The sequence below is a fragment of the Canis aureus genome, chromosome 14 (assembly GCF_053574225.1).
Source record: "Canis aureus isolate CA01 chromosome 14, VMU_Caureus_v.1.0, whole genome shotgun sequence".
NCBI classification, from domain to species: domain Eukaryota; kingdom Metazoa; phylum Chordata; class Mammalia; order Carnivora; family Canidae; genus Canis; species Canis aureus.
Genome location: NC_135624.1, coordinates 33,015,750 through 33,038,788, shown reverse-complemented (window position 1 = coordinate 33,038,788; position 23,039 = coordinate 33,015,750). Strand labels below are relative to the sequence as shown.

At 56.5% G+C, this 23,039-nt stretch overlaps 1 protein-coding gene and 1 long non-coding RNA gene across 17 annotated transcripts in view; one reads left to right on the top strand and one right to left on the bottom strand.

The window, feature by feature from the left end:
• Positions 1-4,068, bottom strand: part of LOC144283347 (uncharacterized) — a 61,877-nt gene extending 57,809 nt beyond the window's left edge. For 2 of the 8 annotated variants that reach the window (XR_013351866.1, XR_013351867.1), the window contains exon 1: positions 3,732-4,068. This is a non-coding gene — a long non-coding RNA (uncharacterized LOC144283347). The remainder of the gene's footprint in view (positions 1-3,731) is intronic. The other 6 variants (XR_013351864.1, XR_013351865.1, XR_013351869.1 and 3 more) reach the window with 5 other exon arrangements.
• Positions 4,069-4,195: 127 nt separating this feature from the next.
• The window catches only part of ST3GAL1 (ST3 beta-galactoside alpha-2,3-sialyltransferase 1), a 97,195-nt gene continuing 78,351 nt past the window's right edge, over positions 4,196-23,039 (top strand). For 6 of the 9 annotated variants that reach the window (XM_077847334.1, XM_077847324.1, XM_077847331.1 and 3 more), the window contains exons 1-2: positions 4,196-4,530; positions 22,794-22,947. The gene's annotated coding sequence lies outside the window, so the exon portion shown is untranslated. Of the gene's footprint in view, positions 4,531-5,431; positions 5,523-7,449; positions 8,152-22,793; positions 22,948-23,039 lie in introns of those variants that run through there. The other 3 variants (XM_077847325.1, XM_077847327.1, XM_077847328.1) reach the window with 3 other exon arrangements.

Sequence of the window (23,039 nt, the reverse complement as noted above, 5' to 3'; positions counted from 1 at the left end):
GTTCTGGGCAGAGGAGGAGAACACACCCAGACACGTATACACACACACACAGCCACGTGAAGAAGCAGCAGAGACCCAAGGGATCCTCTACAAGCCAAAGAAGGCCAAGGACTGCCAGGAGCCACCAGAGGCTGGGAGACAGGTACGGGACTGATCCTCTCTCAGGGCTCCCCAAGGGAGCCAAACCTGGTGGCACCGTGATTTCAGACTTCTGGCCTCCTGCGTAGTGGAAAAATGAATTTCTGCTGTTTTGAGGGGCCACCCAGTTTGTGGTGATTTGTTACAGCAGCACTAGGAAATGAACACATCCAGGAGGGCTGGATCCAAGGACAAAAGCTTAGGAGCAATAGTCATCCTTTATGGGTCCATCCTGCAGCCTAGAACAGCAAAGGCTCTGCGGAAACTAAGTGAGGACTGCTAGGAATCAGAGTTCTTGCACACCAGGTCTCACACGAGATCTCAAGATCTTTATTTACTGCAGGGGTTGGGGAGCCCCATGATGGCTGTTAGTGACATCTTCACCGGCCCAGGAAGATGGAGACCCATATTGATTCCAAGGACATAACAACATGTCATTTAACCAGAGCTTCTGGACTGAATCGTATCTGGTACACAGGGCTCATTAAGAGAAATAATGGGAGAAAATGAGGGAGAAATCCACGTTGGGACCACATCAAGGAGGACCTCCACTGCTAGGCTCAGAAGTTTGGACTTGTATCCTTAGACAATGGGAACCACTGATGTTTTAAGGATTTTGAGCTTTGGAATGCCTTGCAGCTTTGGAAAAAAACTAATCTGGCTATAGATCTATCAGTTACTTGCATCTGGCAGCAAGTAACAGCACCATGACCTAACGTGGCTTAAACAAAAGAACTGCACTGATGAATACAACAGAAAGTCTAGAATTAAGCTTTCAGGGATGGTGTGATCAAGGCTCTGGGTCTTCTAAGCTTCAATTTGGCTCCCCTCATGGGCATAAGATGTCTTTCAGAGGGAACTGAGTAACTGAGATCAAAATACTTTCATGTTCATGTACAGTTGGAAATAAAGAGAAGCTTCCCAGGACTCTTGAGGCCTCCTTTCCTAGAAGACACAAGTATCTTTCTCTTTTTATCTTGTTGACCCAAACAGAGATTAAATCTACAGTTTCCCGAGCCAAAATCTGGCAAAGAGATTAGGATGGTCATGATTGGACAAGATTAAGCAGCTGCCTTCACATGGATACTGGGTGTAACATATGTTAGTGTAGAGTGTGTGATTCTGTGTTAGGTCTGCTGGCTCAAAGGCCCTGAAGACTCCCAGGGTTGGAAGGGGGTTGAAGGGTCATGCATCCTGCATTCCCTGTGATGCAAAGTGTACAGCTCTCCTTCCACATGTTCACTCTTGGGGTGGGTACATGCTGCCCGGGCAGCCCATTCACGGCTGGATTGCTGACCCGTGACCCAGCGAGGCCTGCCAATCCGATTCCTCTTTCTGGAAAAACTAAAACCCAGAATAGATGAGTAGTGGAAAGTGAAACTGGAGGGAGTGTTTTGACAGTTGTCGTGACATAGAGGGGCCAAGGCCACAAACACCAGGAAAATCAGACGGCAGCCCCCAGGACTTAACAGAAGAAGACTGTGGGCAGGGAGAGAACAGAGCAGAGACGGGGCAAGAGGAGGGAGAGGAAGGGCGGGCTTCTCTCTCAGGGAAGGAGAGACACGGGGCTGGAGCCAGAGCCAGAAAGACTGGCTGTCTCTCTCCTTCCAGCTTCTGTCATTACATCCCTCGGTTATTTCTTTTTCTCTAGGGAAAGCCGGGCCCCCCAAACCACGGTAAGTAAAGCACTGCTCCAAACCAACTGCCACACGCGCAGCAGCTCTGAACTCCCCACTGACGAGCCAGGCAGCCTTTTCTGCCCAATCACCCAGATGGCATCAGGGCCCATTAGGCTCCTTCCATTCTGTTGTGTGAAGAAAGGGGGTGGGGGGAGGACGAAATCAATTACCTTCACCATTATTACCCAGAGCTTTGCAGTAGCTCTGAACACGTGGGGGTGGGGGTGGGGGTGGGGGGTGTGTGTGACCATTAAATCAATGTCAGGGCTCCCTGGGGGGATTTACTGCGCAGACACTCCCAGTAATGACTATGGCTGCTATTCCTGGGCAGGGCACGCCGCCGGGAGACACACTCAGGGTGACAATGAGGGATGCCCTCACACACACCCCTGACACACAGCCCCGGATGTGGGCTCCTGGGAAAGGTCCAGGGGCCTCAGAAGTGCTATCTCTGCAGCATATCACAACACTAGAACAAACAGGAGCGAGGGGTGGGGGTGGGGTGGGGGGGTGGGAGAGGCCCTCTCTGTTACCTGGTAAGAAATACACTGAAACAAAAAGTATGTGGGCCAGAAAAGGCCTTGCCAGGTTAACCCAGCGAGACTAGGAAAAGGTGCATCTGATGCACATCTTTTTATAGATAAGGTGATGATTTATGCATGTTTCACCATAGAGTCACTTAATTAGGAATTCCCATCTCACTGTGGAGTCACCTGGGGGAACTGCCAAGAACCCGAGGCTGAAATTAAGAGCTGACTTTGGTTCTTGGCTGCAAAGTGGAACAAACAGCTGGATGATCGGGGGCCACTTACTTGCCCAGTCTGGTCTTCTCTCCAGGCTCTGCTAGGATAAGACGGTACAGTTCTAACCCCTAAGTAGTTTACTTTCTAGTGGTGCATTCTCTCACTCTCCTCCTCTTTTCCAGTCTGCTCCTTCTCTACCTCTCTCTGTTCTGAAAAGCTCCCGTTTCCCCTCCCAAGGCTGCGAAGTCTCCTGAACCAGCCTTCACCCATTCCCTGGGGCAGGCCACCTCCTTTTTGCAGGGGGAGGCCCATCATCTAGACAGGACTTTCACTGGGCACTTCCTATATGACCAGCATAGTTTTAAGGGTTCAACATGTACGAATATACTTGATTATTACAAAACCCGATGGGCTAGACAGTTATTAGGCCTATTTTCACAGAAGAGGAAACTGAGGCATGGGGCTACCTAAGCCAGGATTCTCTAACCAGCCTAACTAAGGTCACACATCCAATGAGGGCAAGGCAGGATCCGAAGCAGGAAGTCCCATCCAGCGGGCCCTGGTCTGGAGCACACACCACAGCCTCCCTCTAATGAACGATGTGCTAGGGAGCTATCCCCTTTTCCACTGCAAAAGGCTGACCTCTCCAAGGGAAGCGATGGAAGCTAGAAGAATTACGTGCCCCCTAGGCCACACTGTGCCTCCTTTTCTTAGCATCAGCTCAAAGAAGTTTCAAAAGAGGGTGCAGTCCCCGCAAGGGGATAAAAGCTGTACAGTCACGTTTTGTTAATGCTTCTTAAACCTTGTGTCCAGCATTTTAGCCTCCAAGACTGGCATTCTGTCTTCCATGCCCCCACTTCCCCATAAAGGAGAAAGGGCAGCCTTCCTCCCCCTCCCTCCCTCCCCCCGCAAACCTGAGCCCCAAAGGGAGCCGGGTCCCCGAGGCCCCCGCCCCAGGCCGCCCTGGACGCGGGCCCTGCGTGGAGTCCCGCTGCCTGGCGCTGGCCCTGCTCGGCCCCGCGGCGCAGCCTCCGCATCTGGGAGGAAAAGAACAGGCGGCGGGGAGGCGACCCAGGGCGGGGGCCGGCCGCGGTGGCCGCTGCGCCGCTCGGGCCTCCCGGGGGCCCCGGCCCCTCCCGCTCCTCCCCGCCCCCTCCTCCCCGAGTCCCACCTCGAGTCCCGCGCCCTTAGGAGGAGGTCGATGGCTTTGCCCGGTCACCGGCAGGGATCGGCCCCTTCTCGCTGCGGTGCGCGCCCATCTCGGGCTCTTCGGGGCATCCCCGCGGCTTCTCGGGGTGGGGACGGGGGGGGGGCGGTCGCCTCCCCCCCGGGGCGGACCCCACGAGCGCCCCCGCGGCCCTGCTCCGGCCCTGCGAGCTCGTGGGCGGCGGCCGTCCCCGCGGAGCCCTCTCGGGGCGGCGATCCGGGCCCCGCGGCGCCTCCCGCGGCTCCCCGGCTCGGCCTCCCGTGCACGTGGCTCCGGAGCTCGCAGGAAGCCCCGAGCGAGCGGAAAGCCGAGCCGGGAGCGGGCGGCGGGGGCGCGGGGGGCGCGGGGTGGGGAGCGCGCGCGGGGGGCGGGCGCTGGGCGGAGGAAGGGGAGGGCCGCGCGCCGCCGAGGCGCCCGCCCCGCTCCGGCGCGCCCCGCTCGGCCCCGGCCGGCCAGGGAAGCGGCCCCTCCCGTTACACCCGGGGGAAGGTGCTCCCGAGGCCGCTCCCATCCTCACCCCGCCTCCCCGCTCCCCCGGCCCCAGCCTCCGCCGGCGGAGCTCCACTATGCCAGACAGTTTCGACACTTTGCAAAGACAAAGACCAGAGGGAGGAGGTAGGGGAGGAAGAGGAGGAGGGGGGAGGAGGACGGAGCGATGTGAGCGGGGAAGGGGCGAGTGTTCGGGACCCCCCCTCCGTTCTCGGCGGAGCCGCCCCCTGCCGGTGCCCCAAGCCGCGGAAACTCCAGCGCGCCTCCAGATGCGGTGAGCGAGCGCGCCGCCCGGGTGCGCGGGGGCTGCGTCCGCCGGAGTTGGGGCTCGGGCAGTTTGCGAGTGTGTCCTCCGAGCCGAGCGGGGACCTGCCCGCGGCCGGGGGCGGAAGCGGTCGGGAGGGGTCTAGGAACGAGGGACGGCGCAAGTGGGACCAAAGCCCCCCCCCGCCCTCCTCCCCGGGCGCCTGCGGGGAGACACCCGTAGGGAGACCCCCGGCCCCGGCCCCGGCCCCGGCCCCGGCCCCGGCCACGGCGTCACCCGGGTCGCCGGGAGAGGGCGGAGGTGCAGGAGGAGGCTGTGATCCCAGGAGCCGGGCGCTGGGACCCGCGCGGGGAGCCCGCGGCGGGTCCGGGGCAGCGGTCCCCGGAGTGGCCCCAGTGACATTGCACCGGCGCCAGGCTGGAGCCTCCCGGGTCGGGGCCGCCAGAGGGCGAAGCGGCCGGCGGGGCCGCGGTAGGAGGGGTCCCGGCTCCGGGCGGCTGGCTGGGGCGCGGGGCGCGGGGCGCGGGGCGCGGGGCGGGGGCGCGGGGCGGGGGCGCGGGGGCGCGCGCCGGGGCTGCGGGCGATCCGGTCCGGCGGCGGCGGGACGGGGTTGCACCGAGCCTCCTCCAGCCCCAGCGAGCGCGAGGAGCACCTCCGGGAGGTGGCGGGCGCCCCCGGGGACGGTGCAGAAGTTGGCGCCCGGGACGTGGCGCGGTGGGCAGGGAGGGATGGGGTGGGCGCCGGGAGCGCGGCGGGGGTGGCGGGACCCGGAGCCCGCCCCAAGCCCGTTAGGCGCCGCCGCCGCCGCCGCAGCGCAGCGATCTGACAAAAGTTAGCAACTTGCCCGCGTTGCCGGGTGTGTGACTGGCGCGGGGCACGGGCCGCTCCCTGGGGGGGCGCAGCGGCGGCGGGCGGCGACCCCGGGCCGCGCGCGCAGGGGGCCACGGCTGCACTCGGAATCGGGACCGTGGCGCAACTTTGAGCTCCTCCTTTCGCTGAGCGTGAGTGTGTTTGAGCGTGACCTTGCGGGAGGAAGCGCGGCTCAACTTGAGATGGGGGTTGAGGCTGCGCCGGGGCTGGCTTCTCCCTGCCCCGCGCGGCCCGCTGTCCCGGAGGGCGTGCAGGGAGGGGTGCGGGGCGTCGGCAGCGTCGCCGGGGTCCGCTCCGCGGCTGGAGCCCCGGGTCCCACCAGCCGGCCATCGCGGGGCTCCCGGGGGTGCTCGGCGGGTGGACACGTGCGCGCCCCAAAGTGCGCGAGCCGTGGGGGCTGGGCGGGTCACTGCGTCTCCGGGGCGCGCGGGGAGGGGGGCCCTGCGTGTCCCGCAGCGGGAGACGGCCTCGGGGCGCAGGAGGGCTGCAGGCGTCCCGCCCGGCGTTCACGTGCCCACCTCCAGGAGGGGCTCCTCGCCCCGCGGATTTGGGCCCGGATGGTCCCCCAGGGGACACAGCGAGCGCCCCCCCCCCCGCACTCTGAGGTGTGTGTGCTGGGGACGGGTGCGGGGTGGGGTGAGCGCGGGGAGAACGAGATGCGCAGGGAGGGAGCTTGTCCCCAGCCTAACACACAGTAGGGGAAAAAGGCTGTTTGCAAAGGCCCCCCCCGGTGGAAATGCGCTGGCGGGGCCGGGGAGGCCCCTTCCCTCCCCCTCCTCCTCCCCATTTCCACTACACGATCCGCGTTCATCCACCCAGTCCGACCCTTTAGGCTCCCGGCCGTGCCTTGAGCACCTACTACGTGCCGGGTTCGAAGCTGAGCTGTTCTTAGAAGCCGAGGGCGGAGCCGCCTGGTGTTCTTTGCCCGGAGCTGCGTAAGGGCGCGCGGGACGCCCGCAAAAGGAAAGGTGCACTGCCCCCTGCCGGCCGCGCTGGAACCTGCCGCCCGGCCCCGAGGTGGGGAAGGGGCTCGGGCCACAGGGTGGGGGGTGGGGGGTGGGGGTGGGGTGCCCCCTGCACCTCCCTCAAGGTGCCCCCTGCACCTCCCCTTCCTGCCCCAAACACCCCGGCCCCCGGCGCGGCCGGTTTCTGAAATCCCGTGGTTGGCTGAAAAGACCCATTGGAGTTCCCCATTCCCGCCTCCCCCGCGCTCGCCCAGGCTCCCGGTCTTCCATCCTCTCCTTCTGTGAGGTTCAGGAGTGAGCCTTGAACTCCCCAAATCTCAGTTTCCCTATCTGTGAAATGGGGTCATGACTGTTCCCTTACAGATGTGCTGCGCGGAGCGTCACGTATCATTGTGCGAATGTGCGTGCACGTGGGGATATACGCGTTCACCTGTGACTGACTACCTGTGACTTCGGATCCGGGAAAGGAATCTTAGAAAGAAAAATATTTTTGCGGAATAGATAAATAACAGAAAGGGGAGGGGGCTCCTTCCTCTTCCGCCTTTGAATAGCCCCGCAAGCCTGGGAATGTGCGGCCCCTACGTTCTGCTACCCCAGTGTTTGCTGTGCAGGCTGTAGGGTGGGGACACGGCCAGGGCCTGGGCAGAAGCAGGGTCTTCCCCTCACCTCCTGGGGTTGGCAGGCCCCAGGCCTCCTCTTGAACGCTGCCCTGAGAACAAAAACAGGAAGTGTTGCCAGAAGTGATGGCAGAGGGTTTCTTTAGGGGGCGTGGATTCTGCTCCTCCAGGCTCTGCCCCAGTTGCGGAAGCTGACTTCTGAGCAGCCTTCTTGCTGACCTCAGGGCTGTGTTGGCACTTCACGGCACAGGCTGGGCATTCCCCCCCCCCCGCCCCCCGCCCCCCGCCCCCCGCCCCCCCCAGCCGGGGTTACCAGCACCCCTGCTGATGGTGGGGACCTGCACATATTGGCTGTCTGGAGCTGTCCCCTAGGTATGGTGGGGGGATCCATCTGTGGGCCTGGCGGTGAGCAATCCTTTCCTGGAGTCTCGGGTGTTTGTGTGGCTTTGTGCCAGGCAGGTCTGAGATATATATATATATATATCCACCAGTCATCTCCTTATCCTGCTTCCTAGTAAAGCCTGTATGCACCAAGGACGAACACCACTGGCCAGTGGAATTGCTGGCCAGGTCACAGAAAAGTCTAGAATAAGGCTCACAGGCACTTTGTTCAGTTGTGGAACACATGGAAACTTCATACACTGCCCCCCTCCTTGCAGACCGGAGGATCTGAGAGCTCTCTGCTCTAATTTGGGCACAGGCGCCCAACCTTGGGCCCCAGAGGAAGCCTGTTCTACTCCCAGGGCCAACGCTCAATTGCTTGGTAACTTGGCACCCACACTGTTCCAGGCTCTGGTCTCAGTTTCACTCTCTGCAAAATGAGAGGCTCGGAGTTCCGCTGACATGGCCTCGGGGCCGTTAAAACCTTTCTTCATGAAGACAGCCTGCACCCTTCCTGCTTCTGCTCCAGGTCCATCCTCAGAACCTTCCAGAAAGTCCTGGCACGTCAGATAACAGGGCCAACCGGGCAGTGACGCCCCACCCCCCCGCCCCTTCCCTTACTCATAGAGCCTGCTCCAGACTCTCAGAGCCCACACCCACTTGGTGAAGTCATTTGCCAGCAATTCTTCGCACTGGACATTGAGAGGTTTCAGACCCCAGAAGTCTCAGGCGCTGGGTCTGAAAGTGGGCAGAGCCCAGGTGACATTTGTGGAGACTCTCAGTGGTGCGTATAGCCGGTAAGAACTGTGGTGACTTCACCAGAACCAATTCTGCTCCCACTCCAGAAGCTGAGAATATTCATAGAAATCATTTTGTTCAATCTTTCATGCTAATGAAAAAAACAAAAACAAAACTGAGGACTAGGGAGGGGGGATGGAAATCACAGAAGGCTGGGTGACAGAGCTGACCTAGAACACTCGCTGCTCTCCTAAACTCCAAATAGGTGAGTCCTCTGTTTGCCCTTCCCCACATCTGTATTCTTTTCTATACACCGAAGTCTCCATTTCCTTATTTGAAACCAGCGTTCCTTGGGAAGCCTGGGGCTTTATTGTTTCTTGGGTCTTGTTGTGGGTCGCGTTGTTTTGATTTCGGCTGCACCAACATTTATTAGGAACTCAACTATGTTCTAGTCACCAAGCAAGATGCTGGAAATAATAGGGTTGGAAGAATATGAGATCGATCCTGCTTCCTTTCCCTGCTCCCACCCACCCCCAGAGGTCACAGTGTGGTGCGGAGGTGCATGGGTGCGTGAAGAGTATGTTGCGGTGTGGGTTGCACAGGGACACACGCGTGTGCTGCGGGAGGGCCGGAACCGAGAAGGGAATGGATTCCTCTGCCTTGTGAGACCCACCGAAGGGAGACCAGGCCTGAATAATTAGGGGGATCAGACTGCGGGGAAGCAAAGGTATATTCTAGAATGCAGAGAGCTGGTGTCTAGTGTGCTGTGCACCCTGCGCGCCCAAGAAAAAGAAAGTAAAGTAAGAGCCCAGGCGTAGGTCTGTTCTGCATGGTGCAGGAGCGAGGGAACTGGGATCTGGGGAGGGGTGGTGTCAGGGATTTGGCCCCAGTCCTGTGGCATGTGCCGATCCCTGGCTTGCTCTGGTGGGATTTATTGCTGCTCAGCCTGAGCGCGGGATCCAGAATTGTGAGCTTCCAAGGGTTACGGGCGTTGCAGTGATAGCATGTGAGATAGGGTAGCTGCTTTGCTTTCCCTTTAAGAAAATAAAACTCAGTGCTTTATCTTTAATCCTTGTCCTTCTACTTGATCTCAGATTTGAATGGCTGCCTAGGTGGGGAGACGGGGAGACGGGGTTAAAAGCCTGGCAGGCAGCTTGGGGTGTGGGAGGGGGGTGCGCACCGTGCCCAGGTTTTCAGGCACAGGATGGTGTGAGCTCGAGCAAGCCCTGCCTGCACTTGGGGGGCTGGGCTGAAGGGCAGGTGGGTGATTATCTCTGGACGCAAGGTGAGGGGTTGCGGTCCTTGCACCTGCACAGGACTGTGTGGTTGGGGGGGGGGTGCGAGTAAGAACCTGAGCAGGAGGGTTAGATCGGTAAGTGCTGATGGCTGGAGGCAAGGTATCCAAACAGAGCATGTGGGAAATGGAAGAGTTGACTGAAAGGCAGAAAGTTCTAGAAAGCTCACGGAAAAACACTTGATGTGCAAGGCTGGTGTTAATGTTAAATGGTCTGTTAGTAACTCCCACTGGAAGGAGGGAGGCCGAATCAGCGGGTGAGAGCAACAGCTTGCTTTTCTCATTCCTGCGGATTGCGTAAAACTGAATTTCTCTATCCCTAGGGCTCGACACTGGGAATTACCAGGAGCAGGGATCGCTGGGGGCGGAGGGGAGTGTACAGTGAAGGTGCTGCTGGCCCTGAGCCCCTCCCAGGTGTGGCCCGACTGGCTCAGCAACCGGTGTGACCTGTGTCAATGTCAAAGGCACCCGGAGGGGACTGGGTCTGTCACGGTTTACCCTGGGACGAGTGTCAGAGACAGGCCTCTAGTGTCAGGGTATTTCCTACTGAGTCAGGTGGGTCCAGGCAGGGCAACCACTGGCCTGGGACTCAGAACTCCTCGCTCCTGGTCCCGATCCCATTTCACCAGCTCCTGGCTGAGGACCTTGGGTGCATCACTGAGCTTCTTAAGTCTCCCATCCCTTCAGCAGGTGGATGGCACTTTGGAACTCCCACTCTGCTCGGGAGCGTTTTGGGCAGGGGGGAAGGGGGGGTGCAGGATGAGGCCATGAACCTGCCTTATTGATAATAAATACCGTAGTTTCTACTTTTTAATAAGCATTTAGGGTATGCCCAGAACAGTGGCAAGTGTTTTAAACATCAGATCCATCCGGGTTCCAGTAGGAAACATGCCCTCGCGAACAGAGCAGAGTTTAATAAAGGGACTGTGTATAGAGTGGGGAGCGGTGTTTAGAGAAGTCCACCAGGGATGAACAGGACCTGAGCCCAGTTACCACTCCCCACCATCCTCCTATCCCCGCCCCCCAAGGCAGATGGATGGATGGGTGAGGGAACCCAGGAGTGTGGCAATAGGGACAGGAAAGAGCCAGGAGGATAATGCCCCGTCCTGCCTGCTTTTCACGACCCTGGTGTCACTGAGAGCTGAGCTCGCCCAGCGGCCAGAGGTCAGGGAGTTCCTTGTCGGAGCCTCTCAGGGCCTGGACAGACCTGGAGGGTGATCTTGCACTTACTTGTCATCTCCTTTGATGTTGCAGCAGCCAGGGGCCTGTGAGGTCACAGGATCCACAAAAGACAGACCTGGAGGCAGGAAGGGAGCCATGTCCATGTCGCTGGTGGCAGCCCAAGTTTTAACCATTGTGCTCGGTTGTCCTAGTAGACACAAGAATCAAGAGTAAGATATTACTAAGAACTTTATGTTTTCGGGACGCCTGGGTGGCTCAGTCGGTGAAGCATCTGCCTTTGGCTCAGGTCATGATCTCAGGGTCTTGGGATCCAGCCTCGTGTTAGGGTTCCTGCTCAGCAGGGAGTCTTCTTCTCCCTCTGCCCCTCCCCAACCCCATAGTGCATTTGCTCTTTCTCAAATAAAAATTTTAAAATCTTTATTTTTAAAAGATTTAATTTATTTATTTTCATGAGAGAGAGAGGCAGAAGCATAGGCAGAGGGAGAAGCAGATTTCCTGTGGGGAGCCCAATGTAGGACTTGACCCCAGGACTCCAGGATCACGCCCTGAGCCGAAGACAGATGCTCAACACTGAGCCACCCAGGCGTCCCTAAAAATCTTAAAAAAAAAAAGAAAAAAAGAAGACTTTTATGTTTTCAATAGCGTCTTTGAGAAACAGAACAGCCTCAGTATTAAGGCTTCGGGGGTCTGAGGCTTTCCCTTGTTCCTCGGGGATCACATTATTTACCTTTCGTGGGTCTCAGTTTCCTCTTTTGTCATGGGGATGATACTCAGTACAGCTGATGTGAAAAATAAACAAGTCCTTCAACAGATATCAGCTTTTATTCCCAAGAGGACCAAGGCTCAGATGTGTGCTGCTGGGGGTGGTTGTGCTTCCCTGTGTCCTTATGCCTCTTCCATACTCAGGTAATTCTGTTCAATATTTTTAAGATTTTATTTATTTACTTATTTATGAGAGAGAGAGAGAGCGAGCATATAAACAGGGGGGAGGGACAGATGGAGAAGCAGACTCCCTGCTGAACAGGGAGCCTGATGCAGGACTCGATCCCAGGATCCTGAGATCATGACCTGAGCCAAAGGCAGATGCTTCACCGACTGAGCCACCCAGGTGCCCCTGTTTCAATATTTTTGTCTTAAAAGTTGTTTTCTTCCAAAAACATCTGGGGATGTTTGGACCATTTCTTCTGACTGTGTGTGTGTCTGTGTGTGTGTACGTTTGTGTCTGTATATTTTTTCCTCCTCAAAATATGAAAAATTTATCTAACCAGGTCTGACTCTGGAGCCCTTGAGAGAATATAAAATACAAATTAAAAATCTCAGTAATTCAGGGAAGTTGAAGGAAAGAACATTCATTCTACATTATTGGTGGAATTAAAAAGCGGGGCAGGGGGCGTTGCAGATGACTTTTGGTATAGGTCCACCTATGGGTATGCAAAGAAAATCCTTCCTTCACCAGCTAACTTCAAAGAATTGAAATCCAAATAGATATCATTGTCATCAACTTTGCTACATTAAAAAAAGAAAGAAAGAAAATCCATTTGAATCCACGTTGAACTAACGGAGCAGAGTGGCTAAAAATCCCCTTCATGAATATTTACTTAGCAGAGGGCTCTTGAGAAAAACCCAACCAAAAAAAAAAAAAAAAAAAAAAAAAAACCCACAAAAAAACAAAAACAAAAAGAAGAAAAAGAAAAAAGAAAAAAGAAAAACCACAACCAAAGCAAACCCAGCTTCTTCTCTGAGAGGGTGAAATGACTCCAAAATATTGTTTCATGCTCGAAGAGCCTAAAACAACTCCACATGAAAGACGAAAATCCATCTAATTGGGCATTTACCTTTTCAGAAATAAAAGGCTCAGCAGAAAGAGAAGAAAAGGGAAAGAGAAAAGAAAACCTCTTTCCTTGGAAGACTAGACGGGAGCCCAAAATAAACCCCCCGATTCGCTTGGCCCAGTAACGAAGGGCTGCGATCCCCCCTCCCTTTCTTTACTGCGCTGTTGCTGTAATTGCCTCAGAGAGCCACCAGCGCCAGCGGTCTGAGAGCTCAAACCCCTCCCTGCTCAAGCCTCCCGACCTCTGTGTCCACAGCCATTGGCGTCTGCAGCCCTGACCCTGTTTGGACTCCGCTCCAGCTCCAGGAGGTGCCGTCCGGGAGGAGGGTCCAGCCCCATGTTGCAGAGGAAGTGACTTATCCAAGGCCACATGGTCTCTGCACGCGGATCTTCCTTCCGCGCACCCAACATTGCCATGCTTCCCATGGCCTAGCTGCCCCGCCGCACATCTCCCTCAGCTCACCCCTCCCAGCACCCGCCTCTCCAGCTCCAGCTGTCCAGTTGAGTGGGGTGACCTGGTCCACACAAGGGCCTGTGCTTGTGGAGAAGGCAGATCCAGGCCTCTGACCCTCTATCCTCGCCCCGCGAGGGTCTAGCTGTCTCCACCTCACCCTCTGCTCCCCAACAACTGGTTGGGGGAGTCTGAAAACGGTGGCAAGGGAACCCAAACTGAGTCTCAGTATCCTAATGAGGTCTTCGAGAGTCAACTTAAGGAGCCCAGGCTTTGTCGTGGTGATAATGCAACACAGCCCAGGACGACATCACAGCGCAGGACATAAGACAACAGCCATGGCTACCACTTAGAGATCGTGTAGGGTAGGGACCGGTGAACCCTGAGCCAGAAGCCGACCTGGCTGAGAACCAGCTTGGGGTTTAGGAAGCCAGGGTGCTCCATCCCCCGGGTGGGGTTGGGGTGGGGGTGGTTCCTAGGAGAGGGGCCCTAGTAAGGTTCTGTGGGCGGGGTCCAGGGAGCCAGATCCCAGTGGACCCCCCAGAAGGAAGCTGTCAACAAATAACTGGGACATTTAGTTGGGTGATTTCCCCACCATGCTGTTATTGTGCACATAAATAATCTGGTGGTCAAGGGGAGGAAGGGAGCTGGTACATGGATTCTAAGTCCGAGGACAAAGGCATGAACAGGATTTTTTTTTTAAGATTTTGTTTATTTGTTCATGAGGCACACACACACACACACACAGAGGCAGAGACACAGGCAGAGGGAGAAACAGGTTCCCTGCAGGGAGCCCGACGCAGGACTCGATCCTGGGCCTCCAGGACCACACCTGGGGAGGGGGGTGGCTGATTTGCCATCAGAGCACAGAGAGGCTGTCGTGTGCCCTGTGTCCCTGAGAAGGGGGTCAAAGGATATCGCTCCCGTCAGTGGGGCCGGGATGCACGTGCCGTCGGCAGCTTTGACCCTTCCCTTAGTATTACTCTCCTAGTGTCTGTAACAGCCCTATAGTCACCGCTTGCACATGTTCCCTTGTTCTCGTTTTACAGATGTGGAAACTGAGTCTCAGAGAAGTTAAGCCACTTGCCCAAAGTCACAGAGCCAGAGAGTGGCAGAGCCAGAATTGCAGACTGCCTTGGTTTCTGCCCAAAGCCCCAAATCTCAGGCACCATGCTGGGTCATTCCCGGGATCATCCCATTTGCCTGCATCAGGGGGACCGGGGAGGGCGGGGCGGCCTCCCTAAGAGGTGCATGTGGGGAACACATCACAGCAGCTACCTGTCCCCAAGCCCAGGGCGCGCTGCGTGCAGTCTCACCCAGAGGGCCTGGCAGATGGACCAGGCTCTGTGGCCTGGTCTTTGGACGGAGGCCCTGATTTTTCTCCACATGCTCTTTCCCAATGGATTGGGGGTGGGGGGCTCCAGGCCTTTTCCCTGATTCCCCAGTTGGTGCTGCTTAGAGGGGTTTACTGAGCTGGTAACCGTGGTAGTCTCTGGGGGCTCAGGAAGGACTGGGAGCCCACCGAGGAGGCAGGACCCCGAGCTCAGTAAAAACTTCATCACCAGGTGCGTGAACCCACCCAGCTCCCAGGGCAGGTGCCTCTCGAGCCGCCCTGGCCCGAGTAAAATGATTAATAAAAGTTGCTCTTGCAACATTGGAAAATTGCCTTTTAATGACATCTTCACAATGGCGAGAAAGGTCTGTTCGTTGTTCTCCTGCCTCGAAAACACTGTTAATCCTACCACCTGGTGGAGAGTGTGATGAAGAAAGACCCGGTTGCTTGGGAGACCTGCGAGCTGCGCAAACAAGAACGTTCTTGCTGGGAAGGGGGTGGGGGCATCCCTGGTTGTTCCTAAAGCAAAATCTGAAATTTCAAACCTCAGCCGTTTGCCAAAAAAAAAAAAAAAAAAAAAAGGAAAAAAAAGAAAAGAAAAGAAAAGGGGGGAGTTTAGAGGCCGACAAGATCGCGCACCACCACCTACTAGAAATTTTAAAAGAAAGATGCACCTTTTGGGGTGGTGGTTGGAAGCACTGGTTCCCACAGATCTGCCGTTGTTTTCCTGTCTCTGCCTGTGACTGGGAGCAAAGCGAACGATGCAACACCGATCCTCGCCCTCCGGGATTAGAAAACCTGAACCGATGTCTACACTGTGCCAGACACTCGTTTTGGATATTGGAATATGTCTGCGTCACTGGGACTCTGCCCCTGGGATTGACGTAAAGGAGGCCTCTCTTCTCTCTGAGCCTGAGCGGTGGTGTCATAAGCTGTCACCGTTACCGGAGGGGCATGGGGGGTGGGGCGGGGAAGGTGTGTGTGAGTAGATTGAAAGATAACAAATGACAGGGGTTGCACGTTTACAGAGCACGAAACGAGAATTGTAAAATCTGAGCGTTTGCACAGAGGCTTAGCGATGCCCTTGTTCAACCTTTCCGAGTCCAAGATTTCAATTATTCATCTCCTGAGTCATTCATTGATTGGCTCAATAAAAAAATACCAGCTCTGCTGCTTCTTGGCTGTGTGACCTTGAGCAAGTCGCTGTACCTCTCTGTGCCCCCAATTTTCCTTATCTGTAGAAAGTGAGAAAGAATTCCTAAGCTCCCGCCAGGTATACTCAGGAAGCCCTACACGAGTTGGTCCTTGGGACCAACCCATCGTCATGGTTCAAGTTCAGAAACGCCTGGCCCAGGCTCCCAGGAACTGGTTCCTCGCGTCCACCCTCCCACGCGGTTATTCTGTGTCCGCTGGCGCGCTGCCGGTGATCGCGAGCTCCGTGGCCCACACAGCGGCCCTTTGTCCTCCGGACGCCTCCGTGGACGAGGAAGTCCCGGAGAGCTGCTTCCCTGGAGGGCTTCCCGGAGGAGGTGGGAGGGTACCTCTCTGAACTCGAGGCCGGGAGAGTGGTTGGGGCTGTGGTGTGGCTGCTGAGCCCTAGCGGCGGGTGAGGATGGGTCAGACGACACGTTTTGGATATTCTCTGTCCCCTGTGTCACAGCTCCAGCAGCCGGCTCAGCTCGAAGCCCGCCCCGTGCAGCTCCTCGGCCTGCCGGCCGCCGGAGCCAGGGCCCGCAGCCAGCCCGCAGTTGGCAGCTGCCAAGTCCTGCCCTGCCCGCTGGGTTGCCGCCCGACCTGGGACGCTCAGGGTGTCCTAGAGAGTGGGCGTCCCCTGCCCTCCCGGGGGCCAGCAGCCAGGTCGCCCGGCTCCGGGTGTCCCCCTCACCCCGCACGCCACGGCCTCCCAGACCACCGGGGCCCGCGGGCTCCTGGGGACCTCCCTCCGAGCACACGTCGGGGTTGGGTTTTGTGAGTCCTGGCAGCTGTCTGCCCTGTTATCCTTCCTGAGTTCCTGCCCAGGAAATACCATGTTCTGAACGGTTTGAACTCCTGCAACCTCCTGAACACGCCTCCGTGGTCATTCTCCTTATCGGTGTTTTGACAGTTGGGAAAACTGAAGTTTGTTGCATTGGGTGTTTGACCCGAGGTCCCCCCAGACTACTGGGTTGAGCTGGGGAGCGGGGGAGCTGTAACCCTCCTCCTGCACCAGCAGGGCTCGCTGCAACGTGCCCATGTGCCAGAAGGTTCTTGGGGCCAGTGGGTCTGGTCTTCTCACCGCCCACGCCAGGGGCCCCGCCGCCAACCTCCCTCCCACCTCCCTTCACTTTGTTCCCGAGAATCAGATAAGAGGCCAAAAGAACAAAGCGCCCCCCCCACTTCCCTAGCCATATTTCAAAGGGATATAAATAGGACGGTAATTGGTGGCACTCCAGGTCACCTTCCACACGGACAGGCTTTATGTGATGGCCAGGCCCGTCCTCTGGCTCAAGGTGTCCGTGGTCAGCAAGTTCTCTTCTTCCCTTCCTTCTTCCCCACCACCCACAAAATTGTGTTCCAAAATCCGGAGTTAGGCCTCCCGACCGAGGCTGTGCCGGCCTGCAAAACAGACACAGGTGTTGTGGCTCTGGGTGGCACAGAGGAACCCTGTCCTCCTGCTCTGAAGGCAGGTTCAGTGGCCCCAGCAGGGGAGCGGAGGGAAGGGAGGGGGCATCTTCTGTCCAAGAGGCCTGGGGGCAGGAGACAGGGGACGGACAGCCAACACCTGGAGAACCCTGGGGGTTCTGGGGCAGCTGTGGGGCTTCCCCGTGTCCCAGCCTCAGTCTCTCCACCTGTGCCCTGCGGTAGCACCACCCAGCTTTCTGGCCCACGGTTGAGAGAAATAACAGGAGAGGATGGAGGAGAGCCCCAGAGAGCAGACCAGCTCGAACAGTGGGACCTGGTAGCAGTGGCAGTGAGGGTAGAGAGGGCCAGTGCCCGTGGGACCCCACAGAGGAACCCCAAGAGGGAAGTGGGGCATCTCCCTGTCACGTGCTTGTAGGAAGGGGGTGTAAGAGACGCTTGGGGGTCCTGAGTGACCTGCATTCTTTCGGTAATGAGGTGTGGACGAGGTTTCCTTTCCTGCACTTTGGAGAGGTTCAATCAGCCCCACGGAGGAACCCCGGCAGGTGGAGGCAGGGAGGGAGTGGCCTGAGCCCCCTGGCTGGTGCACTTGGGGAGCCCCGGCAGGTGGAGGCAGGCAGGGAGCAGCCTGAGCCCCCCAGCTGGTGCACATGGGAGCGATCACCGCCGTGTTGGTGCTGGGAGGAGCACCTGTGCCTTCATCTGTCTAGGATCTTCGAGCTGATTGTGCTCCTTGTGGGCAACCCAAAGTTGAAGCCTCTTGGAGAGAGCTGGGAGCCACAGATGATGTTATGGAACCCAGAGCAGGGGTGAGCCAGTGAGCCGCACCGCCCCCCTGCTCGAGGATTGGTGGGATGTGAAGTGGGGGGGGGGGGCAACCTTCTAGAGTGAAGTGGAGGGGACAACCTTCTAGAGCCCTGATGGGCTAAAAGGTGAGAAGGGCCTGTGTAGGAGGAGGCCCTGGCTTTGAGCTGCGCCTCTGCTGGTTTCCCACCTCGTGGCCTTTCAGAGCCTCAGCTTGCACACCTGTGAAATGGAGGTCAGCTTGCTCCCCCCGCTTTCCCCAGGGACGGCTGTGAAGACTGAATGAACTAATTCCCACGAGATGCTGAGCCCGGTGCCGGCCTCATTGTCCACACTCGTCCATTCGCTCTTGGTGATAATGCCTCCCCTGGAGAAGCACCTAGCGTCTGGGTTCAGAAACCCACTTACTCTGAGGACTGCCCCCAGGTGAAGCCCTTCCAGAGCGGTAGGGTACACATGGGAGGCAGCTTTCCCGCCAACAAGTGCATGTGCTTCCCGCCCGGTTCCGTGCATCTCATATCAGCGCTCCGGGGCCACGAGCAGGGAGGTGCAACAGCATCAGGAAGAGGCCGGCCAGCTCCTCCACCCTCGAATCAGCCCCTGGCACCCCTGGCTCCCCCGCCCTGCACCCTGCTCCCATCACCGAGCCCGGCCAGCACCCCTGCTCCAAGCATCCTAGCTCCTACTCCAGGCGTTTCTGGGTTGCCTCCCCTCCGGCTTCTGATCTGCCCCTGCACCTGCCTACATCTGGGGCACCTGTCCCTCTGCAGACGGATCGGCCAGACAGTCTCCATGTTGACCTCTGTCTCCGTGGTCAGTGTGTTCTGGACAGGTCAGACTGAAAAACCGCCCACTTGTGTGCTGACCGGCTGCCCCTGGGGTGCACGGTGGTGAGGCTGCTGCTGGCTTGTGTGCCCCCCACCCCTCCTCACCGGCAGAGCCCGACAGTGTGCTGTGGCCCCTGTCAGGGAGGAGCAGGGAACTTGCACGGTGCACAGAGGCTCCGCGAGCACCGCGCTCGTCCATGTGGGCCTCGGTGTATCATTCGGGCTCTGGCCACGGCTCTGACTTTTGGAGAGTTGCTTACCCTCTTCCAGCCTCCACTTACTTGTCCGCAAAATGACGCACATAACAGTTGATGTCACATCACCGTGGAGATTAGCAGAGCTTTTGAGAACATGGGGCTTGGTTTGGGAAAGTGCCGTTAAGCCCTTCACAGTGTATCTGCCACAATTCCTACTACTAGTTTCACTTTACTATTTCACGTTGGTTTTTATCCACTTGCTTTTCAGTATAGTCTTGCGAAGTAGTTGAAGCAGGAACCGCGTCCGTGTTACCAAGGAGCAAACTAAGATGCCGAGAAGGGCCATTTGTCTGTAGTCACGCAGCCTGGCCTGACCAGCCTCCCCGGGTCGGCACACCCAGCGACAGGGCACCCCGTTTTGGAATATGACATGACCACGGGCATCTGAGAAAAGGTGTCTGTGCAATTGAAAGCTGTTGTTCAGCTGGGCTCAGCGTTCACAATTATCCAGATTATCATTTTTCACGTGGAGGAAAAAGCTGTGATTTATTAAGCCAACTGGCTGTCCTCCTCTGGGAGTGATGTAGAATTTCGCTTCTGGTCCCCTGCTCTGCTCCCCAAAGAAACAAAAATCGGAGAACAGAATCTCTCATGAGATCGATCATGGTCTAGTGCGTGATGGTGCTATAGGGTGAGGGCCGGCCAATGGTGATGTTCTATTAGGGCCAAAGAAGGAATGATTTATGGGCCCTCATCTCCTGTGTGGCAGATAGATGTTGGAGGACATGTTTCTCGCTCCTGAGTGTCCCGGGTTAAGCCCAGTGGTTGGCAGCCGAGGGCCTGGGCCGGTACCTGGTGGTTGCAGGTTGTATGGATAGAAGCAAAGGAGCGAATGGCCTGGGAGAGGAGGGGTAGGAAGGCAGGTGGGCATGGGGAGATGCAGGGTGGCAAAGCATGGGAAGAGCCACGACGTGGCATTCCAGAAGAGGTTTCGGGGCTGCGTGTTAAAAAAAGCAAAAGGCACAGAGAAGGACAATCATCATATGGTTTCACTCATATGGGGAATATAAGAGATAGTGAAAGGGATTATAAGGGAAAGGAGGGAACTGAGTGGGAACAATTAGAGAGGGAGACAAACCATGAGAGACTCCTAACTCTGGGAGATGAACAAAGGGCTGCAGAAGGGCAGGTGGGTGGGGTTGGGGTAACTGGGCGACGGGCACTGAGGAGGGCGCTTGATGGGATGAGCACTGGGTGTTACACTACATGTTGGCAAATCGAACTTCCATAAAAAACAAATAAAAAAAAAAGCAGAAGGCAAAGAGAGTCTCAGTAGATATTTAGGTTGCACCTGGGGATGAACAGGTTCAGAGTGGGATAGTGACCTTCTCTGTGTACTTAGCATCCCTGTGCTGTGTTAGGAGCTGAGACACCGAGGGCTTGGAAGGTGGGGGACACCTGGGGAACGGTTCTAGTTTATAAAAGTCCCACAGTTGCCAACGTGCCAGTCGGGGTTGGGAATCCAGTGCAAAGGGGTGTAGATAAGCACGGGAAGCCACAGGTACCCGGATGTAAGGTGGCTAACCCAGCTTTTGAGTGCGGGAGTATGTTAAAAAAAAAAAAAAACAACAACAACAAAACATCTTGGACGTGTGACCCAGGAATGAATGGTTTTGTTCATTCTCTCACTCAAGGAACAGGAACCGACTTTCTCCCGCGTGGCAAGAGTGGCGTGTGGGACGGGCACCCCTGGCACCCCCGTGGCGTTAATCAGGCTAGGGGCACATGCTCTCTGGGAGTGCGGGGAGCCCTGGGCGGTGCCAGTGCCTGGCCTTGTCCAGACGGCCAGCTGCCCCTTCCCTGGGAAAGGCCATTGGTGGTGAAATAGCAGTGAGTAGCAGTACACGGCGGGAGGTGTGAGCTGGTGACGCGAGGGAGGAAGGTCCCTCTGCAGGCTGCTGCGGACAGGGACTGGCATCAGAGGAGGTGGCGGTGGCAGGTCTGGTCGGGAGGCCGGGGCAGTGAACCCCCCCCCCCATCTCAGCTCTCCTTTCAAACAACAAGGACTAGAAAGTTTCTTTTTCTTCTTCTTCTTCTTTTTTTTAAATAAATTTATTTTTTATTGGTGTTCAATTTGTCAACATACAGAATAACACTCAGTGCTCACCCCGTCAAGTGCCCACCTCAGTGCCCGTCACCCAGTCACCCCCGCCTCCTGCCCTCCTCCCCTTCCACCACCCCTAGTTCGTTTCCCGGAGTTAGGAGTCTCTCATGTTCTGTCTCCCTTTCTGCTATTTCCCACTTATTTTTTCTCCTTTCCCCTCTATTCCCTTTCACTATTATTTATATTCCCCAAATGAATGAGACCATATAATGTTTGTCCTTCTCCGATTGACTTACTTCACTCCAGTTCCATCCACGTCGAAGCAAATGGTGGGTATTTGTTGTTTCTAATGGCTGAGACTAGAAAGTTTCATTCTGGGAGCTCGTATTTTCTGTGACGCTAAACCCTGAGTGCCCTGGCTCAGGCCACTGCGTGTGTCTTCCGTGCAAACATCCCGCCCCCTCAGCGCACCCCAAATAGAATCTATTTATTGTCAGCACCGGGCGCCTCTAGACCAATCTTGGGTCATTGTGTAACTGGATCCTGTTGACTTTACGTCTAGCATAGCTCGTGATCTTCCATCTCTCCTCGGTGCCACCGCCACCCGGCCGCACGTCTGGCCCTCCACATCACTGACCCGGGATCTTTCTTTCTAAGCTTCAGGTTTATTATGTTTTATCGCCATTGCTGGCAGCGTAAAGATGACCTGGTGATTGTATCAGTGAGCTTTCTCTGCATAAGGAACAGCTCCAAACCTTAGTGCCTTAACCAACAAACGGTCATTTCTCCCGATTCTGTGGGTTGGTTGGCCATTTCTTGTGGTTTGGGCAGCGTGGCTGGGACTCACTGGGGTGGTCCATGGACCTGGGGGCTCAGCCTGGCTGAGCTGGGATGCCTGGGGCCCCTCCCATGCCTGTAGTGACCAGCTCAGGTGGGGTAATGTGGCCTCCGAATGACGCCTCGCGGTGGCCAGAAAGGGAGGTGTTCTGTGCATAAGCACCGTTTAAGCTTTTATTTGTGTCTTTTATTACTGGCCCATTGGCCAAAGCAAGGTTACATGGCCAAGTGCAGATCCAGAGTGTGGCGAAATGGACCTCAATTTATGTGGGGAGGGGGAGCAAAGCTGCCCCCAAGGAGCATGTGTACCTGGTGACCCGGGCAGGTGGGGGCCGTTGCTCAGGGCACCTGTCCCAGTGGCGAAGATGAGGGCTGTGCCACTGGAGTTCTCACGCATCATGGGGGCGTCCTGTTGGGGGCTGTGCTCTACCGCTTACTGCCTTTGTCATCAGGTCAAAGAGCTCATAGCTCTCCAGGCCCCGCTGCCCATCCATAAAATGGGGATAATCATAGAGGACCCCCCTTCATCAGGGACTCAGTGAGAAAATGTGTGGCCTGTTCATCTCTCGGTGCTTGAGACACAGTAAGAAGTCAAAACTGAGGGTTCTTACTCTCAGGGGAGGCCTTCCAAAGCCTCCCACCGGGCCTCAGCCTGGTGCATCCCCACCCCAACCTCACACATTCATTTTTCCCGATCTGCTTCCTCAGAGACACTTTCCCCACATCCTCCTTCCTTCCTTCCTTCCTTCCTTCCTTCCTTCCTTCCTTCCTTCCTTCCTTCCTTCCTTCCTTCCTTCCTTCCTTCCTCTTTCCTTCCTTTTGCCAAACGGCATCTCACTTGAGCAAGGAGCAACAAACAACCCACCTGCTTTTCTCATGCTGAGTTGGTCATTTCTCCCTTAGATCCCCAAATACATCCCTCACATGCTTGTACCGCATTGCCCTGAGTTATTTGTTTATCTGTCTGCTTTCTCCACCAGCTGAGCTTCCCAGGGGTTTGAACAACGGTCTCCTCACCTTTCTGTCTCTGGTACTTGGCTGTGTGCATGGCACAGGATAAGTTCTATTTAAACAAAACAAAACAAAACCATTTGTATAAATCATTGGGTGAGAGAGTGGAGCGATGGGGAAATGCCTTTGAATTGTCTCGAGTCATCTTCAAAAGACGGTGGAGGAGCTAAATGTCAAAACTGACTTGAGCTTTTCTCCTCTTCCCTTGCAGCCGGGACCATTTTCAGACTCAACCTTTCTGACCTGGAAATGCCAATAGAAGTAATCATCATCACCAGGGGCTGTGGTGAGCAAATGCTTGGAGCTCTGTGGCCAGGGCAGTTTCATTTGAGGACCAGAGATGGACAATCCCTCAGCCTACTGAGGTAAATGCCTACCCTCGCCCCCCACCCCCCCCCACCAGTGAGAGGTATTGTCTCTTCTGGTTTCTTCCATAGATTAACTTGAGTAGGGGAGG